Source organism: Dreissena polymorpha, chromosome 3, assembly GCF_020536995.1.
Source record: "Dreissena polymorpha isolate Duluth1 chromosome 3, UMN_Dpol_1.0, whole genome shotgun sequence".
NCBI classification, from domain to species: domain Eukaryota; kingdom Metazoa; phylum Mollusca; class Bivalvia; order Myida; family Dreissenidae; genus Dreissena; species Dreissena polymorpha.
Genome location: NC_068357.1, coordinates 118,773,254 through 118,797,510, shown reverse-complemented (window position 1 = coordinate 118,797,510; position 24,257 = coordinate 118,773,254). Strand labels below are relative to the sequence as shown.

The 24,257-nt window shown below is 34.6% G+C and overlaps 1 long non-coding RNA gene across 1 annotated transcript; it reads right to left on the bottom strand.

Moving 5' to 3' along the window:
• Positions 1-12,903: 12,903 nt before the first annotated feature.
• LOC127871203 (uncharacterized) lies at positions 12,904-14,948 on the bottom strand. Its single transcript, XR_008045215.1, has 3 exons — positions 14,496-14,948; positions 13,505-13,605; positions 12,904-13,132 (listed from the first exon to the last, which is right to left on the bottom strand). It is a non-coding gene; the product is annotated as an uncharacterized LOC127871203 (long non-coding RNA).
• Positions 14,949-24,257: the final 9,309 nt, after the last annotated feature.

Sequence of the window (24,257 nt, the reverse complement as noted above, 5' to 3'; positions counted from 1 at the left end):
TAAAGGCGTATCAACAACTACGCGTTACACACCGGTCTTAACAACAATAACGCAGTGACGTCACCATCTATGTTTAGAACGCTTACCTGAAAACACGTGGCTTGTATCTAGTAACGGAAGTAGTAATGTTTATTTTGACGTTAATAGTTCAAGTGTATTTCGGATAAGCTTTCGAACTTTTGCAATTAACGATGCGAAACAAAAAAACGTACAGAAAATGCATATGTCTATAAATATCGCTACATTTAATTACATGTCCCGGAGAATCGGCAAATGTCCCGGACAATTTAACTCAATGTCCCGGAATTGGTCTGAAAAATTATGGCATGTATGCAAGTAAGTAAGATTAGTAGAAAACATTATTGATATTATATGAAATGTGTCTTTTTGTGTGAACCGTGTAGAGATGGACAGATGGATTAATCAATTTGTACCTCCCACAACAGTCAATGCCGGTCCTGCATGATACACAATATTTTGTGTCTATTGATAGATATATTAATTTTAGTACTAGGCACATGTTGGTGTCACGATTTTGATCAATGGAAATAACCACTGGTGAGAAGCATCAAGCAGATCTGGTAAACAGAAGAGCATTATACTTAAATGTTCACTGTGGAGAATAGATAGCTAAGTATTGATATTATGTACATCCTAGTTCATGCATACAACTACAACCAAATTAAACATGATCAAGAGTAAACAACTGTAACGTTATATCAGATAATCACTAAAAAATATTATATTTATTCGCCGTTCAGGGTTAATACAAACAGGGCGAATTGTTATCAGAAAGCACAAGTTGGACTGCAACATTCATGCTTACAAGAAAAGCCTAGTAAGGCAACATTAGTGTTATAAAATGATCTACAACATAACATGTTTGCGTATTTTAATACTGTACAATAACATTAAGGATGTTTCTTATAGGTTGTTCATATTTGTATCACAAAGAAGTTTTGCCTAATTGCTCCAGATGTATATTTTTGTTGTTAAAAACAATAAACCAAAAAGAAATGTAATGAAATACAGTGTAGGTAAATGACATGTATTTAATCACAAAAATAAGGTCTATGCCCTGATTTTTTTTTACTTTTTAGCAATTAAGCAATATCAAAGGGAAGGTAAAACGCTGCCATTTGAAAAACTCAGATACGAACAGAAAATGAACGTAAAACCAAATAAATACATCACTATCAAAACTTATTTCTTGCCATGATTTAGTTGCAGAGTGCAGGGAACACATTTAACTCATTGTTGTGTTATGCAGCAAACACATTGACCTGATTGTTGTATTATGCATCAAACGCATTTACATGATTGTATGATGCAGCAAACACATTCATCTGATTGCTGTTTGATGCAGCAAACACATTGACCTGATTACTGTGTTATGCAAAGAACACATTGACCTGAGTGTTGTATTATGCAGCAAACACATTGACCTGATTGTATGATGCAGCAAACACATTTATCTGATTGCTGTGTAATAAAGCAAACACATTCATCTGATTGTTGTATTATGCAGTGAACACATCGATCTCGTTGTTGCATTATGCAAATAACACATTTACCCAAGTGTTGTATTATGCAGTGAACACATTGGCCTGATTGTATTATGCAGCAAACATGTTTATTTGATTGTTGCTTTATGCAGCAAACCCATTGATCTGATTGTTGTATTATGTAGCAAACACAATTCAGTGATTATTTTCCTTCTTTGGACACCCAGTCCGGCAAACGGACCCGCTCCCAATGACCTACGGACCCGTTCCCAAAATGAACCGGACCCGTCCCAATTTCCGAAAAATACAAACAAATCCCAATCAAAATTGAGTAAACAATCCCAGAAAACGCCAACTTGACGTATTTTGAGACCGTTTCAACTTGCGGCAGATTTGACTTTTCAATCATTAACTGGTATAAACATTTAACGTTGCATTGGTACATTAAATACAGTACAGCCAATGCAGAACAAACATATTTTGCGATCCGCTGCGGCAAGGTGAAACGAGTTGATGCCGCGTCAGGCGTTGAAGCCGATTCTTCGCATCTGTCTGCCGAGACGTGCCGAGGTTAGCAGCGATCCGCGATATAACGCCGAGTTGATGCGCATCATGAAATAAAAATCTTTTTAAAATGATAAGTTAGTCAAAAAAATTTAAAAGAACAATTATACTTTTATTTTAAATCATAATAAATTTAATGTATCTATTACTGCATACTAACTATTTTTCTCATCTCTACTCACAACCCGATAATCCCGCATATTCCAGTTTAATAGCAAATTCTGGAAATATTTACGATAAAAGTTCTCATAAATTTCAAGAAATACAAACATTCGCCATTTTTCTTAAGTGTCAAATAAATTTTGGCATTTGTTTCTATTTAAATATGTGATGAAATAACGTCCAATCGGGCTGTTTTTTTTCCACTTAACACGTGTAAATCGCCTAACGTGATGTTCATGTTTTTATACAACACAAAATACACCAACACTTTCCATGTGACGTTGTACATGTCTGCATAATTTTTGCACGCTTTTTATTGACACAAAGGAGACAAACGATAAAGCACTGTTTATTTGATGCTAAAATTTGTTAATGTTGCATTAGCATTAAAATTCGGAAGCGTGTTTCGGATTGCAAATTGAATAATGCTCGTTTGAGAATTGAAACGTAAAAATAATAACTATGAAAGTAGCGTAAATCTAGATTTCGACGCTACACAAATGTACATGTAGGTGTATATCTTTGCACTCTATCCGCCGCAAACGTATGCGGCTGATTTATTCTGTGAAAGTACGCGAGGTTAATACAGACTCGGCGTCATTGCATGGATCGATGCCGTGTCCCTCGGCAACAGCCGCGTGAACATATGACGCAGCCGCCGAGTACTAACATTCTGGCCGTGGCCTGACCGAGGATAATGTTTGTTCCGCGGTGGCTGCACTGTACGTATATGTTATTGCAAAATATAAACCAGTCTGAATTTTCTTACGCTTCTGGCAATATACGCCATGAGTCACAATAGTAAATATTACAGAAAGAAATTAAAACATACTGAAGTCAAAAGCAAATTGTTATGCGATGTTAGTAAAAAGTTCATCAATCTGCACAGACAAATGAAACAGACTCGGACAAGGCACACTTAGTGCCCTGATAAGGCTATGCAGCCTGGGGTGTCTCAGGACTCTTATCAGCCCAGTAAGACACCATTCTTGATATATTTAACCCTTTGAGTGCTGGAACCGGATTTTGAAGGCCTTTGCAAACAGTTTGGATCCAGATGAGACGCCACAGCACGTGGCGTCTCATCAGGATCCAAACTGTTTGCTATTCTGATAGTATTCTTTGAAAGAAAATCGAAGAAAATGCTTATTTTAGAAATTCAGCAGACAACATTTAAGCAGAAGACAAATTTTCCAGCATTCAAAGGGTTAAAGCAGATAAAAACAGAGAACTCTGTAAAAATCTGTGTTCCGTTAGCATGTTGTTGTTTTTGCAAGACTGTGAATAAAAGTTTATGTTGCTTTCCTGTGTCATTTAAAGCTGAAAAAAGTTAAAAAAAAGTCATTAAAATACCATTCTTCAATTGGTACAATTCAAAGCTTGATTTTTCCCAATTGGAAGATTTCGAGACTTGTTTTTTTTCACAATTTGGTGGTTTCATGACGTGAAAAATTCCCAATGGCAAGTTAATACCTGGCCCATTCCCAATTGGGTAAAAAAAATCACTGCAATTTGAACTAATAATTAAGTAAATCAGTTGTATTATGCTCAAAACACATCTGCCTGATTGGTGTATTAATTTATGCAGCTAACAAAATGACCTGATTGAGTTGTATTATGCAGCAAATGAACTGACCCCATTTTCAAAATCTCAATTTAAATAGGTTTATGTTAATTCATTATCTTCAAGGCTGTCCAGTTATTGCAGTGGTTGGTACATGAAATTCTCACTTCTGCAACCTGAATTCAATCCCCGTTCCCAGGACATGTGAGTTTAGTAGGTGATCACCATACCAGACACGTGGGTTTCCTCAGGAAAATCCGGTTTGCACCCACAGCATAAGACCACACCAAAACTGAATAACTTTCAGTAAAACCTAAATACACATGTAGCTGGAAACTGAAGCTTTAAATTAAAATTAGTTTCCACTTAAGTGAGTCTAGTAATCAGATTAGGTAGGAGTGCTGGGACACTCACAAAATGCAACCCGGAAGGACCTCATAAAGTTCAAAATACATACACATTATGCATGATTATGATCATTCATTTTTTATAACAACCCCACTCAGGGGTTTTTTTTAGAGAAAGGGGAAGACGCTGGACGCTGGGTGAAAGGGGAAAAAAAGAGTGCGAAAGAGAGATATAAGGGGAAAAAATAAAAACTGTTCATTTCAATGTCTATAACTCATCAAAAGAGACTTGTCTCTGTCCTTTTTGTTCTTAAACACATTTAACAGGTATTAAAGTCAAAGTCCTTAATAAAGTTGCAGGTGTAGATCTAATAATGGGAAATGTTTTCAACTATATTTTTGTACTGGGGCCGGGGGACGATGTCAATTTTGTGATTTCAATTTCATGATGAATGGGTTGACGATCTTGATTTGCTACAGTATTGGAAGGGAAAGGAGCGGCAGCTGCCGATTGTCTACTTTCACTTTCACAATGTTCGATGTTGATTACCTCGGAATCCTGCTGGGTTATAACGGTTTTCGATGATTCTTTCTTAAAAAATGCCTCGATGCGTTCAGTATCTTCCGAGTTCTAATGTTTTATTTTGTTTGTGTAAGAACGCTAATTGTGAGACATTTTTTTCTGTTTTCACGTTTATACCTCGGCTTGCACATAGCCCGGATGAAAATTCGACTGGTTTCCGGTAATTAATTGACGAAACACCCTTCTCGCGCAAGACCGGTATCCAGTAAAATAGTCACATGATTATTACGATTAGTTGCCCAGTTTACATGACGTTATTTAAGAGCTATATTTAGAATAACTGGGATTCCCAGATGTTGTGTGTTCGTCTGGAGAGAGAGAGAGCGCGAATTCGTTGTACATGGCGCAAATTGGATAATTGTCGAATGCCCCAAGGAAAAATAAACATTTCTTTGAGAGAAAATATTATATTTTGGTGAAAAATGATATTATTGGTGGGGAAATTGTATTTTAAGGGGAAAAATTCTGGTAGGGGAAGACGCCGAAAATCGGCGTCACTTTCTTAGTAAAAAAACCCCTGCCACTTCAACTTACGTAGATCACGTTTGAACAAAGCATTATCATCAGTTGGTTCTCAGTATTTAACATTCCTGCCAATCCTTCTTAAGAGTAATATTAACTATTTGTGTCTATCTTTAATCTCACACACACACCAGGAATGTAAGCATGAAAGAACCACAATGGAAAACCATGAGAATACAGCTACAGTCTATATTACATGAAAATATTCTAGTCTGATCAGGATATAGATTAATCAAACATTATGGCATATTCACATTATTCAGGAATTGGCTACACTATTTTACCATTGTAAATGAAAGTGAGATATTGGAGTAATGACAGTCCAAGGAAGACAACTCAAAATTTAAAATTGTACCAAACATTTACCTTTGGAAATGGAAGTGAGATATAATACCAGTAACGCAAGTCCAAGAGAGACAACTCAAAATTAAAAATTGTTCCAAACTTCTCTGTTTGTGGAGGAATTATAAGTAAATTCACTTCATTGAATTTTTAAAGTTTTTCATGTCTTTATAAAACTGAAGTACATACTGCATATACTTTTTGACATGAACTAAAGACATGAATGATGCCATAGAGATGCTTAAATGTTAGAAGTTAATAAATGAAATTTATGAAAAAGACCTGATTTAAAATAATTGTACTTAATGGATACAAGTTATACATAAAAGCTTGATAATGACTTGACAACTTAAGATTGACTGCAATGAATAATTGTCTAAAATTACAATTTTAAACACAAATTGATAACATCTTACACATACACACAGTATCAAATCTGGATTTTTTCTTTATTGGGTTAGGACTGACACTTTTCCAGTTTTTTAAACTTCTTTCCTGGCGCTTCAATTAAGATGTCAAACAATTTTACTTGAAATGACAGGCACATTTGACACCAGACAATAACTGACCAAAATAGCATTTGAACCTCACTTGAACACGCAATCTGTGATTGGGCTGCATGCCACTGAGGCTGTGGCTGTTATTGATATGAATGTAATCTTACCTGACACAACTTGGCTGGTGATTCTTGACTTGACAACTATCCGAGGCACAGTCACTTCCACTTAAAAAGGAGGGAGGTCAGTTCAGGTCCAGTGTATGGCTTGAATTTTATTTTTGCTGCTCATTAGACAACCACTTTCACTTCCAACTTAACAGGAGGGAGGTCAGTACACGTCCAGTGTTTGGCTTGAATTCCGTTTCTGCTACTCACTAAATAACTATCACAACCACTGTCACTTCCACAGGAGGGGGCCAGTATAGTGTCAAGTGTTTAGCTTGAGTAACATTTCTGCTGGTCACTATATAACTGTTCCAACATTTGTCACTTCCACCTAGACAGGAGGGAGGTCCATGAATGTCCAGCGTCTGGCTTAAGTTATATTACTCTTGCATAAAAAGCTTAAGCCCCTTGCTTGCCAAAGTGTCCTCTGTACATCAACTGTGTTTTCAAAAGAGAAACATAATAAACTAATTAATTATTACTCAAAAAGTTGAACACAACTCAGTGATTACATATTATTAATGCCTTAATACCTGTTCAGCCATCAAGTGTCTCACAGTCAATTATGACCATGTCAAACATCACTGACAACCAAGGCCTGTGGTTTAAAAGAGATCATAGTCAGAGTTGATAATGTATCTATGGACATAAGTCCACAGGTATGTAATGAACATCATAAATTATAATTATATCATTTAAAAAACAACTATAAAAAATCAATCATTTGGGTTATAAATAATCAAAATAATAAATCTGTACAGTAACTGTAAAAAGAACTTCAATTCTTGGTATGGAAATATATAATATGAGATTTATAATTATATAAATTACTTCCCTTGAAAATAATTGTCTGTAACAAATCTCTATTTTTAGTAGCAAATAATTAAAAGGCACTACCTTGACTGTAGATTCACCACTCAAAATGTGCAGCTCCATGAGATACACATGTATGCCAAATATATTAAGTGGCTATGTTCAATATTGAATAATTTTCTCCCTTTTTAAAGCTTATTACTTCCCTTAAATCTGTTTTTTTTATCGTAGACCATTAAGGATGACCTTGCACTTTTACCACAATGTGATTGTCAGCAACACAATGCCGCCTACTGCGCCACCTTGATTTATTTAACAAAAATATATACGTTGGCAGGTCAGATAACCATGTCCATTTAAAGCTTATTACTTCCCTTGACTTTGTTTTTTCCACCCTAGGCCTTGAAGGATGATGTAAAACTTGAAATTTTACCACTCAAAATGTGCAGTTCCATGAGATACACATGCATGCCAAATATCAAGGTGCTATCTTCAATATTTACAAAGTTATGGCCAATGTTAAAGTTTTTTTAGGATGGACAGACAGACTGACATACTGACATGTTGTCTGACGGACAGTTCAACTGTTACATGTTATATACCACCCTACCTGGGGCATAAAAACATCTTATTGAAATCAAGTCACCAATATTGCTACCTGATTTTGTTCGGGAGGGTGTGGGGAGTGTTTTTATCATAGCCACTGATATATTTCAATGTTTTATTTAAGGTTTATTATATATAAGTATAAAACTGAAATCAAATAACATTTATCTCAATCACATATGTTGCTATGTCTGTAATACATGGACATCAAGGATAAAGGATATAGAAATAAAGACAGGTGTAAAATTGCGAAGCTTTAGAATGAAAAAAAATGAAGCTTATAAAAATACTTGTGTTTTGTGTGTCCTTGGATATTAAAGAGCCATATAAATATTGCATTTATCAGTGGCGCTATTGCTTTTGAGGTAATTCACTCTGTTTATTTTCATGCTTGAATTTTGACAGAGCATAATTATGAAAAGTTAGTGTGCACAGAATGCTTCGCAACATAATCACCCTTCTCATAAGCTATCCAATGTCACGCAGCACATCTGATTAAGTTTTATTAAAACATTATTATTATTTTTTAAAGAAGAAATGCTGAATAAAAAGAAAGACAGTTGGCAAGAAAACAAATTTCGCTGAATAAAAATCAATGAATTGAGTTGTCGAACATTTACTAGATGCAATAACGTGCTATATTATTTCTACTTTGAAATCTCTTATCAATGGAATTGTAACATTAAGTCCAAACAATTCAACATTGAATGATAAACCTTCATTGAACTATTTAATTGTCGTAAAATCCATGTCAAACTTGTTTAATTACACACTGTTTGCCATGCAATAGCATTTAAACTGTAAGAGCGAAAACAATTTGCATAGGCAACCTTATTCAGGTGTTATCACAACAAAGGGAGATGAATCTATTGCGATTGACAATAACACTGCTGTTTTTACACTTGTGCAGTTTTCTGCTTCACTATGCACTTTTTGGGGGAATTTCTTAAGAAAACCAAACGAATGATAACATGTATGGAAAATGAATACATTTGAATCATTTTAGTTGAAGTACGATTTGATAATGTTTTTTATTTTCTCATGTTTGTTTTTTTTTGTTTCATTGTTCAATTCACAGTTAAACAAAATACACCAATTTATTTGAGTTGAAGTAATTGGGGGGATTATAGTTCTTAATATAAACAATTATTACCGTTATTAGCACGCTGATGGATTTAGAGCATGTTTTGAAGGGACCTTACGAATGCCATAAAATGTATGGAATATGAATAAATTTGGATTATTTTAGCTTTGTTGCGTTTGTTTTTGTTTTCATTGATCTTATATTGATCGTAAAACAAAATACATCAGTTAAATTAATGTGATGTCATAAGGAGATTCTGCTTTATAATCGCTAAAACAAAATATAAAAAACAGTTAAATATAACAAGAAATATCTTTACCATAGATATTCGGCGAAAATGCTTACTTTGAAATAAAATTTAAATATGTAAGTGTCTAATAAATTAAATTGGAAACAAACATTCATCTATTGCGTGCTTTGACAATTTGGCATATTTACCCCATGAAGTGTGTGTTATTATAGTCATACATTCAAATCACACTTTTATAGCCGCATCATGCAAAATGGGCCTAAGGCGTTTTGGCCAGGCTAGCTCAAGCCCATCTCGCGCACTTGCACAGTCAGGTCAGAGGCGAAGCTTTCCAATTTAAAATCACTCAAAGTTGTTATGGTCTCATTATGTATCTCCTGACCAGACTGCAAGATGCGTAGGCTGGGTGGGCTATAGCTATGATGGGAACATATGGCATAGGACCCAATTTTGCATGATGCGAGTCTTTAACGATCTAATTGGGCATTGTAAATGGCACATTTTAGCATAATGCTTTTCAATATAACATTGAATTCAAAAAAGCAAACTTAAAAAATAGGGTAGCCTATTCAGAAGTTCCGGAACGATTTCCAGAGGTGCTGACCAAGTACAGCAAACATCTGTGTTTAGATAATTAAACGATTTCCCTATTATCTAGACACTATTTCAGTAGTGTTTTTAGATCATCTTGTCAATCAACACTGCGTTTATTGATAGTCAATTTAGTATTCTTCTGACAATTTAGTGACCGAGTAGAGACCCTGAAATTCTGCCAGATGGATTTTAACGCATAATTGTAATTGGGCAACAATTTGTATGTGTATGTCGTTTCAACATGCAGAGAGTAGTCCGAAATGCCTCAAACTGAACAGTGTAACATGCTTTACGCTGTGCACAGACGAAATGATGTGGCCAAAGTTCAAGGGATTTCTCTATTAAATAAATCAATTAAATATTTGAATGTATTCAATCACGTCTGCTGATGTTATGTTTATCTTATGGTTATTAAAGATTAAAAGCAGGGTTAAAATCAGCAACGCCTAAAAAGCGCATTAGTGTTCTATACCGATGTTATTAAAAGGTAAGTGACTGGTTAACACCCTGTGAACTGCTAGGGTAACATGTGTACATAATGCATCAACAACAAAGTACGTGTAAACAGCCGCTGCTTTATGACTACCTAATTCATGAGTAAAAAGTATGGCTCGCGGATTTATTTTTCATTTATTTTCATCAATTATCTCTTTGCATAATTTGAAATAGTTTATGGTGTCAAAATGATAAAAGTTTTCTAAAGGGCATATCCATCATGAAATGATATTCTTAGTGTGATAGGTATCATCAATATTCCAACTATTTTCATATAATATAATGGTGATTGCAAATTTTATTTGATATAAACTCAGTCTTGGACGTAACCAGTGATTCATTTTGAAATCTACATAAATGAGTCTCTGGGACTCACATATTTTTAAACAATGGGTCCAAACTGAAAACAATGGGTCCCAGATTGTGTCTTTGTAAATTCGTTACAAATAATCTACTTAACATGATACACCTTAGCCAGGGGCTCTTTTAAATTATGCAATTTTACAGCTAAAAACAGAAATATGTTTATAGCAAGTGAAATCTTTATTTGTTTTACTTTTAATTTTAAACAGTGAAACATACAACATCTTAAACAGAGAACTTTTAACATCTTTAACAATTTAGACTGACTAGACTTTTAATAAATTGGATGACCAGTGTTTATAATTATTTGGTCAAAATTAGCCCTTTCAAACAGTGTGACAAAATACAATTTCCCTTTTGGTCAAAAGTTTTACAACTTCAATACAGATTAAGTGTAACATTTACACTCATACTGTATTTAAGGTGTATAGCTTTGTCGCTTGTTTTTTTCTCCAAACACCCGTCTGTAGATCTGCCGTGGAATCATATGGAATTCTATGGAAATTGTTAGATGGAATTCCGTGGAGTATTGGCACTAACTTTCCATCCGATTCCATGCAATCAATGGAAAAGTGAAAAAAAAACAGAAGAGGGACTTGATATGGGATGGAATTCCATAAAATGCCGTGGAATTCCATAGAATTCCGTGGCATTCCATCTAATGCCGTGGAATTCCATAGAATGCCATGGAATTCCATAGAATGCCGTGGAATTCCATAGAACGCCGTGGAATTCCATAAAACGCCGTGGAATTCCACAGAATGCCGTGGAATTCCATAGAATGCCGTGGAATTCCATAGAATTCCGTGGCATTCCATCTAATGCCGTGGAATTCCATAGAATGCCATGGAATTCCATAGAATGCCGTGGAATTCCATAGAACGCCGTGGAATTCCATAAAACGCCGTGGAATTCCACAGAATGCCGTGGAATTCCATAGAATGCCGTGGAATTCCATAGAATGCCGTGGAATTCCGTGAAAAGCTATGGAATTTAATAAAAAGCTGGAATAAAATAGAAAAAAAACAGATTATAGATCAAAGGCATTTTATCGATTTTGAAAAACAAATGTGAATGTAACTAAAGGTTTCATCATAGAAGTTAAACAAGAACAAGATCTGGCATCAATCATTTACCACACACATGCAGTCACAGTACATATTCAAAAATGAGTGGTTTTACATTTTCATAAAGTACCAACTCTCTTAACCACAGGCATGCATGCACACATTCAAAAACACATCCATAAACATGACGGCATATACAGGTGAGAAAAGAAAAACTTATAAAAGGCACAATATAAAACATAAAAGTAGAATTTTACATTTCTCTTATTACAAGTATACTTCCTTTCTCACATACACTTCAACACCGTTATTTCGAACACCGATAATCCGAAGTCACCGTTATTTCGAAGTATTTTTCGGGTCCCGATTTTGGTTCTTCTTTGTTTAATATAAAATTTCATTGTTAATCCGAACTTCGTTAAACCGAAGAAATCGTTATTTCGAAGTGATTCAGTCGGTCCCAACACTATAATTCCCACCTTATAATCAATCTTTAATCCGAAGTCAAAACTGCAAAATACTGAGCGTATTTTCACACCTTGTCGTGGCACGTCAAAAGCCAATAATTACACCTTTGTCGTCTGTGCGAAAGCTGGTGTTCAGAGAGACATTGCGTATTAGTTAAAAAAAAGTTAATTCATTTCCGAAAATGTATTCATATGTTTGTATGTCTGATAATTTGTGCTATTCGTTATATTTTATATGTTCTGTAATTAGACAAAAATAAAAACAAGAAAAAGGATCTTTTTATTCCTCCGTTTGTTACAAGTGGAAATCTATTGCTATATGACTTGTTTACGCTTTTAAGAAAGCGTGTAACCGAACCATGCGACTTCCACAACGTTTTATTTTCACAGAATCAAAGAAGTCTTCTGTCAAATGTTTATTTCGAATTATAGTTAATCCGAAGTTTTTTTAACGGTCCCGACGACTTCGAAATAACGGTTTTGAAGTGTATGTTCATAAACACACACAATTACATGCACACACACATCACGCACAATTGTTCTAAAGTTTTTTCACATAAATTTTAACTTTCAACAACTGTTCCTTATTAATTCTAGAACACTTTCAGTATGATAACAGAAGTTCAGTTCTAGTTGATGTGTTCCAGTGCAATTCTAGAAAAGTTCCGAAGGTTAGCTTCAAATATTTAAGTCTGAAACCAACTTTCTAGAAAACAAATTCCCATGCAGACAGCCAGTTTTCAAGTACTGAGCATAGTTAATAATAATACATAACAAATAAACAACTGTTGTAAATTTGTTATTTATTATACTATGCTCAGTACTGTTGAACATGGACTTTATTCAATTATCCAAGTTTCAAATTCCTAAATTAAAAAAAAACAATTAAATTAAGACAAAAAACAAACACAAAATACAATTCACAAAATAAATAACTGGTCTTTTTTATACAAGAATTTACCAAAATAAAACATGTCAACAGCCACAGACTGCAAGGCTTAACACAGAGGCTAGTTTTTAAAAATGTTTGTCCAAGTCTTCCACTGCCATTTTCCTTTTCTTCTGAGAATATTGAACACCAGTCACTGCCTCCGGGTCCTTTTTGGTATGAGGTACAATTGTATACTGCTCACATGTGCTCTACAGAATAAAAAATCATAAAAATGTCTAAAGCAAAGAGTTATTTACATTCAAACTATAACAAGAGATTTCAAAGCAATATGGTCCCCTACTTGTTAAACTTCACTATTTTAAGTTTGTTAAATATATTTTTTGCCATAGCAACCAGAATTCTTGCATTGTAAACAACATGAAATGACATGCAAAATGTCCTTATTGTCATCTGTTCATGTTTCAAGTTTCATGAAAAAATACATAGAACTTTTAAAGTTATCCCAGGATCCAGAAAAGTGTAACTGACTTAGACCAATATATTGAATTCCAAAAAGACAAAATACTTTCAGGTGGTTAACATTAAATAACTTATCTAGCCCAGGGCATGACAATATTTACCATGAATTTGTGGCCCTGTAAGTCCTCTAGGTAAATGCGCTTAAAGAGCCGCTTTGCTGTTGGATTATTTCCCTGCCAAACTCTGCAGTATCTTCCATCAACTGGTCAATGGTAATTAAAGCACATAATGAAAATGTATAGGGAACGTAATTCATGAATTGTTTTAAATATTAAGGTGTTAAATGGTCTTTAGAAAGAGAACTAAAAACAAAGTGAATACATCGCAAAGCACTAAGCATAACTTAATTTGTTGGTATGATTAGTACAAATTTATTATTGCTATAATTAGAATGATGTGTAATTCTATTGGTATGAAAATGCACACTCAGATACCTAAAAACCAATTCCATTGGTTTAATTTTTTATTTACAAGCAAATACGTTGAATTGATATCCCCCGCCAATATGCTTCTGGACACATAAGTATTATATTTGACACTCAAACAAGCATTTTTTAAAGATACAAAGGGCCATAACCCTGTTTTTAACAGATGGTGTACAATTCCATTTGGCGTGCATCATCCTCTTATCCATATATATACTCGAACCAGGTTTCAATGAAATCTGCCAAAGCACTTCCAGGATATGGCTACGGACGGATGGAAAGACGGACAGACGGAAGGATGGAAGGACGGACAGACAACGCCAAAACAATATCCCTCTGCCTAGGGCGGGGGATAATAATAAACATTAACACCATTAATGAGCATTGAGTGCTCACCATGCACAGTACAAAACTTCCTTAGCCTCAGTTCTATAACCTTGCATGATAAAATTCCGATACTACATTCAACGTTATTAATTTCTCCACATAGGTCTTATTACTTCCTTTTTCAACCTGCAAACTCCACTAAGTGAAAATTTGGCTGACAGCTGCTTTTAAACTGATATTTGCCATACTAAAACCTCAAATATCACATAAAAAGGTCTACAATAATGTCATAAGAAGATTAAATTTAAAGGAATATTTAGAAATAATAAAAATCACAAACCTTCAGTTGTTGTTCTATTCCTAGACAGACTGCTCAAACACTGTATGCATCACTCTTTAGCAATATTTCGTGTCACTTTCCAAATGATATAAATACATAAGTATTTTAAGAAAGTGTTTTTAATGGAAAAACTCATGAACTCTTCTGTTTGTTAAATTTCTTTAACTTTATTTTAACAAGTTAAACCAGTACATTGTCCACCATGTTTCATGTTTCAATCTAACAGGTAAACTTTCTGTATTTGAATTCAGCCAATTAGAAAAGGCTGTTATATCTTATAACCAATAGATTTGCAGCAAACATACCCAACATCTGATGCAAAGCACACGCTGGGGTTATCAGATAGATTGTTATTTGACAACCTGGACTGGCTGAGTTTGATATTGAGAAAAAACAGTGTGTATACCACTTGGACAGGGTTAAGGAATTTAAACTTGTAGAAATTGCTTTGAAAGTAACAACTACTCCTACATCTGCAGAACTACTACTTTAATTACTACAGCATTAACAACACCACCAACAACAACAGCAACAATAACAGCAGCAACAACAACAGCAACAGCAGCAACAACAACAGCAGCAACAGCAGCAACAACTGCTACTATTGCAACAACTGCTACTACTGTTACTTCTATTGCTACTACTATTGCTACAGAAACTGTTAATGCTACTACATCTACTACTACTACTACCACCACAACCTCTACTGATATAAAAAAACACTACTGCTACTACATCAATTACTACAACAACAACACCTACTACAACAACAACAACTACTACTACTAATACAGCTACTACATCTACAACAACTACTACTACTGCTGCTGCTGCTGTCACTACTATGAAGTCTATTTGGCTATTTGTAAGTGTAAGGTGTTCTATATGTGTTCTTATTCCCCATTATAACTTTTGTAGAACTTACTGGTTCTTAAAGCGTTCTAGATGTGTTCTAGAACTACATTTTAAAACATTTTTAGAAATTTCTCGACCATATTTTGTCCTTGAAATGTTCTAAAAAGTTTCTTGAAATTATTGGAACAGTTTCAGTCCTAAGCCATTTTCCACAAATGTTCTGGATTTATTCTAAAAAAACTGTTTTGGAACAATTCCAGAACATACGTTTTAGAACACAAATATGGAACAGTTCCAGAACTGTTCCAATTTCTAGAACAAATTTATAATTATCTTTATTGCATTTTCTTTTAAATACAAAATACATGATGCAAATAAATTCATACATGTATTAAACTACAAATACATTTCAGACAACCAGCGAAAATTTTCTAAGTTATTTTCCATTGATTTCCATCCAAGAAAATGTATAAGTTATTTTCCATAATGATTTCCGTTGAAAAAAATGGCTAAGTCCAACTTTCCATGGTGTTTTCCATACATTCCGTGGAAATGCATGGAATTTTAGTCGAGATTCCGTGGAATTCCATAACAGCTTCAGATGGAAAATTGGCAAGTGGATGGAATTCCATCCAATTCCATGGATTTCCATCGATTTCCGTAGAATTCCATAGTATTTTCTATGGAATTCCATAGAAAAGTGCTAATGACTATGGCAGATCTACAGACGGGAAGGGAGAGCTTTTACCACAAATTCATTCAGGGCAAAATTGCACAACTTCACACTCATGAGTTTGCCTTCTTTCCCTACAGTTAACCTGTTACTGAGTTTGGTCAAGACCTTATTCTTTATAGAAAAAACCCTCTCACATCCTGCAGTATAATTAGCAGATGTCTGTGTTGTTATATGTACTTACATTCTGTATAACATAGGACGGAATGCTGTACGACCTGTATCACTTTTATGTATGTACCGTATACAAATAAAAGATGCTATTTATTTCAGAAATTGCAAATTTTAATTGTCACTAAAGAAACACCAACACTGTTCAATTAATCCAGAAAAGTATAATAACATTGCTTTCCTAAATAAATATAAGTGTTCAGCACACAACAGAAGAATGCAAACTGTTTTTTCCGCCGTTTATTCTTCATATTTAAACCACATAGTTTGCATCAAGGCTGCGTTATCGATAAATATCTACACAGCGAGTTTAAATTGTTCAGGATCAATTTCGAAAAGCTTTTTTTGGTCGCATTTTCTTTGTTTACCATCCGGGACAGCAAATTAATCGTCCAATTAACTTTAAATAAAACGCCGTAACTGATTGGATAATTGATATATTTCAACCTATCAAAATATGCGTACTACATTCCTAATGTAGGAATAAGACTTCCGTTCTACTTTTCAAAACAGTGTTGACATGTGTTTTGCTTATATCCACAAATCGTACTCAGTATCATGTACAACTTTGACGATGTTGAAAATCAGAGTTTTTAAACAATGCGTCCCGAAAACGCACATGTTTGAGAATGATGCGTCCCCAGAAAAAAACATGCGTCTGGCACGCAGGACGCACAGCAAAATGAATCACTGCTCATACATGCCAGAATTTTTTAGGTCCAAAGCGGGACATTCCATAAAAAATTGTCGGGACATTTGACCAAAAAGCAGGACACCGAAAACGATCTATCATTCCACCTTTACTGTAGTCAGTATAGTACTAACAAAAACTCTTGATACTTTTATTCAAGACATAAAACATCTGATATGAAGCATGAAATCTAAAACATAACAATAACAGTTTTATTAAATAAGACAATAGCAAACAACGAAGATAATATTCATCTTTTTAGAGTACAAAATCTGGAACATAACAACAACAATACTCATTATATTACTTTCAATGGCAAACATTAACGCAGGGAAGGCTATCCAGTACACTGAAAGTACGGGTTACAGTAAACTTACTTGTCAATTGTCACGGCTTAATTGAAGTAGGGTCAAACTGTCATGCATAGCACCTCGTTGTTTTAAGCTTAATTGGAGTAGGGTGAAACTGTCATGCATAGCACCTCATTGTTTTTATTACAATTAAACCCAATTACACTAGACAGGATGGGTATCACTTATTGGACTGTTTGTTGCGATTTTGGTATATTGCACATTCAGATTATCCCGCTATTTTGGAATTAAAAATTTAATGTAAAAGACTCATTAATGACGTAGAATTAATTTTACAAAACAATTGTTTTGTAAACCGTTTCAAACAACGACAAAAACAAACACATTTTCAACATTTATTTCATTATAATACAACTATCGATAGCAATAAGCGACCACTATCTTGAAGACCACCATGGTGTAAATGCCTGATAAAATCAATAATTAGCCGATAAATCGCTGATAAGGTGTCATAAACAACACTGGTACACACGAGAAGTAGAATCGGATTGTTAATTGGGGGCAATAAAGGGATTAGCGGTGGTAAGTGTTAGCGAAACAGAGCTTGAATAGCGAATTTTATTGGGGACCTATAGACCTTACATCGTTTTTTACGAATGTCGGGACAAATCGTCTCATATCGGGATGCCGGGACAAAGGGCCCAAAAGCGGGACTGTCCTGCCAAGATTGGGTCGTCTGGCATGTATGTCACTGCTCTATGTCTTGAACCTGAGTAAATATAATCTTGAAAACATTTAGTTATCAATTTTAAAGTAATATGAAGACTTAACGATGCGAATTTTCAAAATTTCAGGGTTTTTGGCGCACAATTTTCCCAATTGGAATGGTACCGGTACTTTTCCCAATTCAATTGGGCTAAATAAATCGCTGAAGAAATACCAACTTTTAATATTTACATCACTCTTAGCACAGCATTGATAAATAACTAATGACCAGTAAAATTTAAGCATGAAAGTGTTATAAAATAATTAAGATTTTTCACTGTATTTTACAGCTTATCAACAAAAATATAATGAAAACTTTCCACCTTGCCCTTATTATCAGAAAAGCCTGCTGAAAGAACTTGCCACCTTTCCCTTATTATCATAAATGCCTGCTGGAACAACTTGCCACCTTTCCCTTATTATTATAAATGCCTGCTGGAACAACTTGCCACCTTTCCCTTATTATTATAAAAGCCTGCTGGAACAACTTGCCACCTTTCCCTTATTATCATAAATGCCTGCTGGAACAACTTGCCACCTTTCCCTTATTATTATAAATGCCTGCTGGAACAACTTGCCACCATTCCCTTATTATCATAAATGCCTGCTGGAACAACTTGCCACCTTTCCCTTATTATTATAAATGCCTGCTGGAACAACTTGCCACCTTTCCCTTATTATTATAAATGCCTGCTGGAACAACTTGCAACCTTTCCCTTATTATTATAAATGCCTGCTGGAACAACTTGCCACCTTTCCCTTATTATTATAAAAGCCTTCCGCACCCGATTGTATAAACGCTGGTTAAAGTTAGCGCTCGGTAACATTCAAACCTTGGTAAGTTTGCGGTTATTCAGGTATAGTAACCTTCAAGGTAACTCGATTGTATAAACACGATATACTGCAAAGTAACCTAACCGCGCATAGTGGAATTTAACCACCGGTAACTTTAACCAAAACATTCCCACAATGCATTTTCTAATGACGTAATTTTCGCGCGAAGTGTCACGCTTATAAACAGTGACATGTAATTTTTTTTATCAAATTCATTTACAAATGAATTCATAATAAAATAAAGTGTAAATTTTAACTATGAGTTCATCAAAATGACCAGGGACAAATTGATATTGATGTCGGGATTTGCATCATTTAGCAGAATCCCTGGTGCCTCCAAACTGCAAGAGAGTGCTTACAAAGACGTCTATTTTTCAAGTTGTTCTAGATGTAACATAAAAATTATACATGGTCGTCGTAACATGCTAGACTATTCTTCTAATTTGGCTTATGTTTACAATAAACTTACTTACTTTCTTGTACAATAAGGGAATTTACCATAGGCAAATAAAACATTGTTCAAGTTTAAATATATCTTTGTATGCATAAATCTGCAAATGCAACTGAGTTCACCAACGGCTATTATTTGTGTCGTGTTCGGAGAAAACTGGGCATAATGCATGTGCGTAAAGTGTCGTCCCAGATTATAGCTTGTTAAGTTCGCACAGGCTAATCAGGGACGACACTTTCCGCCAAAATTTGATTTTTGCTAAGAAGGGACTTCATTTTAACAAAAATGTCATAAAAGCGGAAAGTGTCGTCTCTGATTAGCCTGTGCAAACTGCACAGGCTAATATGGGACAACACTTTCAGCACATGCATTATGCCCATTTTTCTCAGAACACGACACATTTGATAAACTGCTCCGGTTCATTTTAACAGCAGTAATGTACATAGAGTACATGGCGTGCATGTAGCATGTGACGAAGAAGAAAGTTTATTGAGTTCTCATTTGAATATAATGATATGATGGCATAAGGGACTTTATTTAACTATGCTAAAATAATTATCAAAGACCCTGGATGCAAACTTGTCAATTATTGAATTAAATGGATTATTTGTGGATTTTAAGGGATTATTAAAGGTAAGATACTAGTTCGAACGTGTTTTGTTTTTTGTTTGTACTTTTGTTGTTCCCTGTTCTCGGAGAAATGATTTTAACATGGGCGCCATTGATGCATCGGATCACACACGGCATACCCATAACAGAATATAAGAAACATGTTCTGTGCGTCCTTAAATTCGTCGTCCGAAGTCGGAAATCGTATTGCTCTGTATTTTAAGTCAAATAAAGTGTCAGTTGCTGCAATTTGTTGTTTACTCGTCGAAATTGTGAAGGTCAATAGTTAGCTTTTATAGTGTCGCGCCGCGGCCAGTTTGTGTAAGTTACCTCTCGGTTACTTGTACTTACCCACCTAGGGAAGCGAGGTATGTTTTAACTGGGTTTTAACCGATCGGTATAACTAACCAAATTGTATACAACGCTTACCGACCAGTAACCAACATGTTACCGACTTTTAACCACTGGTATGTGGTTAACCGCCGGTTTAACTGTTTATACAATCGGGTGCCAGAAGAACTTGCAACCTTTCCATTATCATCATATAAGCGCGCTTGAATAACTTGCCACCTTTCCCTTATTATCATTTAAGCGCGCTTGAATTATATACTTGCCACCTTTCCCTTATTATCATAAAAGCCTGCTGGAAGAACTTCCCACCTTTCTCCCAAAGGTTAAAAAACACTGATTTCAATCTCTGAGGTATTTTATGCAAACATGTGATTGTCTAGTCAGTAATACAAGAAAAAAGTTTATTTTAATAGTTCGATTTGATTTGCTTTATATTTTAGAGCCTGTGCGTTTTGGATTAGCAAAAAAAAAACTATAAACCATGAGTTTGGGAAAACTTTAATGTTATTTATATGAATATCAATAGCAGTAAACATGTATCCCAATTGTTTTTACGTGCATGTTTGATAGCATTTTTTAATTCATATAAAACAAGTTCTGCTTAAATCTCTTCTTACAATCAATACTATGACAATCTTTGCTTTATAATGTCCTTTTCATATGCATGTTAAAGGGGCATTTTCACAGATTTTGGTATGTATTGAAGTTTGTCATTAAATACTTAACATTTATAAATGTAAACATTGGATCTAAAAATATAAAGTTAAAAACAAGAACACTCTTTTATTAATATTTCGCCCAAACGGGCTTTATCAAAGTTTACAAACACGAATTCACTACATAGTTATAACTGTCGTATACACCAATAAAGTAAATGTTTTATAACGTCAAATATGACAGGAAATGACGTCATGACGTCGTACTTTACCATGCGATATACAATTGCGCCAAAATACATAATATACATGACATTTCGTTGTATGGTTCTTATACTTTATCAGAAATTCATGCCCATTGTAATTTTCCAAATTGAATTTGATAATAAAAAGTATTACAATAACATCATATTGTTATATCAATAATAATAACTATATTAATGATAACAATAATTACTATAATAATAATATAGATATTTACTGTACCAACCTAAAAATAATATTCACAAACTCAAAATTCCTATTTTGTAGTCAACACTATTACTATAATATCTCAACACTAATTCTTATTGACTATATTTATCAACATTTAAACAAATTGAAATGATTAATAATTAATTATTTATAATAATTTTAATTCCAATCTTTTAAATGAAGTTAAATTCTAATGTATTGTGTTCATACATATGCACACATATATACGCATTCCTTCACACTTGTACATATTCACTCATATACTTGCACATATAATTACAGGTACACAAATAAACACCTACATGTGTACATACATACACATATACATATATATATACACACCCACACATATACTCATATATACACACATACATATCCACCCTCTCACATACTTACGCTCGCATGCACTATTGTTGGAGAATTATGCATTTTGAAAATAGTTATCGTTACTTAAACTGTCTACACGAATCTCGTATTGGCCTACACTATCGCCTATAATTCTGCCATACTAAATCGGAAGCTGCTTTTGTGTTAAGTCCATTTGGAACTTCTGTCTTTAACAATTGAATCCAGTTAAGTTCTTTTATCTTGCGGTAGTAATCCGAATTGTCTCTAATATTTTGTAAAACACATACTCCCATGTCTTCTACACTATGTTGTCCGGAGTTAAAATGCTCAGCAACAGGTTTGCTTCTGTGGTGCCTTGTATCTGCCTCATGCTCCTTTAATCGTTCTTTTAGTGAGCGTGATGTCTCCCCCACATAAACTATTTTGCCACACTGTATACAGTTTATTCCATAGATGACGTTACATGCTTCACAGGTCTGCCTTTTGCTAATGGTCACTCCACTCACCCCTCCACGGTTGTGCAACCCCCTTGTTAGCATGTCACACACTACACACTTTTTGGTGCATCTTTCTACTGGATTGACCTCCCTTGTCATAGTACGATTGGTTTTTTCATGCACTAATATATCTGCTATGTTCTTGTCTCGTCTGTATGCAACAATAGGCATTTCATTAAAAACTTCCTTCATTCTATTCGACTCGTGCAGTAGAGGTAGGTGCTTTTTCACAATATCGTGTATGCGTGGTAGTTTTTTCGAGTACGTAAGTACAAGTGGAACTCTTTTCATGTTTTTCTTCTTGTCTTCACTTGGTTTCAAAAGAGTATCCCTATCCAGCTTGTCTGCTCGATCAAATTGCCTGTCAATGATCTTTCCGCTATAGCCACGTCTACGAAGATAGTGTTTTAATTTTTTCTTATGGACCTGATAATCTGTATCTTTAGAACAGATTCTTTTCAGTCTAATGGCTTGACTATATGGAATGGCTTCTTTTGTTTTTCTTGGATGGCTTGATTTGTAGTTTAAATACATGTGCTTGTCTGAGGGTTTTGTGTATAAAGATGTTATTACTTTCCTATCTTCTATCTTCACGATAGTATCCAGAAATTCTATTTCTTTCCCACCAACTCTCATTTCTACTTGAATACTTTTATCAATCTGGTTTGCAAACATAAGGAACTCATTAAGTTTTTCCAGTCCATGTGTCCAAAATCCAAATCCATCGTCGATGTATCTTTTGTAAAAGATTGGTATGAACTCATTCTTCATTAGTTCTTCATCCCATTTACGCATATAGGCACATGCAAAATTCCTCCCCAACTTTGAGCCTATGGCAACTCCTTTTCTTTGTTTATACTCAGTCCCATTGAATGTTATAATATTGTTGTCAAGAACGGTGGTTATCATTTCTTCTATTGCTTTTGAAGGGATGGTTTTGTCTGTTCTAGTTTCAAGTGCTTCTCTACATGCCTCTAAGCCTTTTTGTTTAGGAATGGATGGATAAAGTTTGATAACATCAAAGCAGAAAAGCATTGTATTTTCTGGAATTTCATTGGGGATTTCTTGCAGTTTTGTCAGAAAATCTGTTGTATCTTTAATATAACTTGGTGTTGTTTCTACAAACTCATTCAACTCTTTCTCTGCAACTTCTGCCATGTTTTCTGTGGCCGTCCTAATGCCATTCACTATTGTCCGGTATGGATTGTTATTTTTATGGATTTTTGGATTTCCTTTTAACTTTGCTTCTTGGGGGTGTTTTGGTATTAAGTAATCTTTCAGTTCCTGGTCAATAAGGCCGTCTCTATATAATTTATTTGCTACCTTTTTAACCGCCCTGCTTGCTTCATGTTTACACTTTCCGTTGTTTTTTTCATAAGAATCACATTCATTCATTTCCTTCTCCAGATTTTTGATATAGTCCTCGGTATTAACGACCACAACTCCTGATCCTTTGTCTGCGGGTCGAATGATTATACTTGAATCATTCAGCAAGCTTTGTAAGGCCTTTGATTCTTTGTCACTTATATTTGACTGAACTCTGTCTTTAAGTCCATATAGTATCTCTCGTTTTACCGCGTCAATATATGTATCAAGACTTTTTTCTCTCCCAGGTGTTGGTGTAAATCTACTTTTTTTCTTCATCCATGGTTTGATATTATCTTTCTCCTGATCATTTTGTTTATCATGGAAATACTCTTTAAGACGCATGCGTCTTTCCCACTCACAGAGATCGCTTTGCAGTTTTGTGATGTCATATTTGTTAGTTGTAGGTATGAATTTTAAACCTTTTGATAGAATTTCTTTTTCATTAAATGTTAAATCCCTGGAAGATAAGTTTATGATTGTTGAAAACTGATCCTTTGTTACCAAGTCTCTGTCTGTATCTTTGATGTTATCAAACTTTATCCATCCATTCCTAAACAAAAAGGCTTAGAGGCATGTAGAGAAGCACTTGAAACTAGAACAGACAAAACCATCCCTTCAAAAGCAATAGAAGAAATGATAACCACCGTT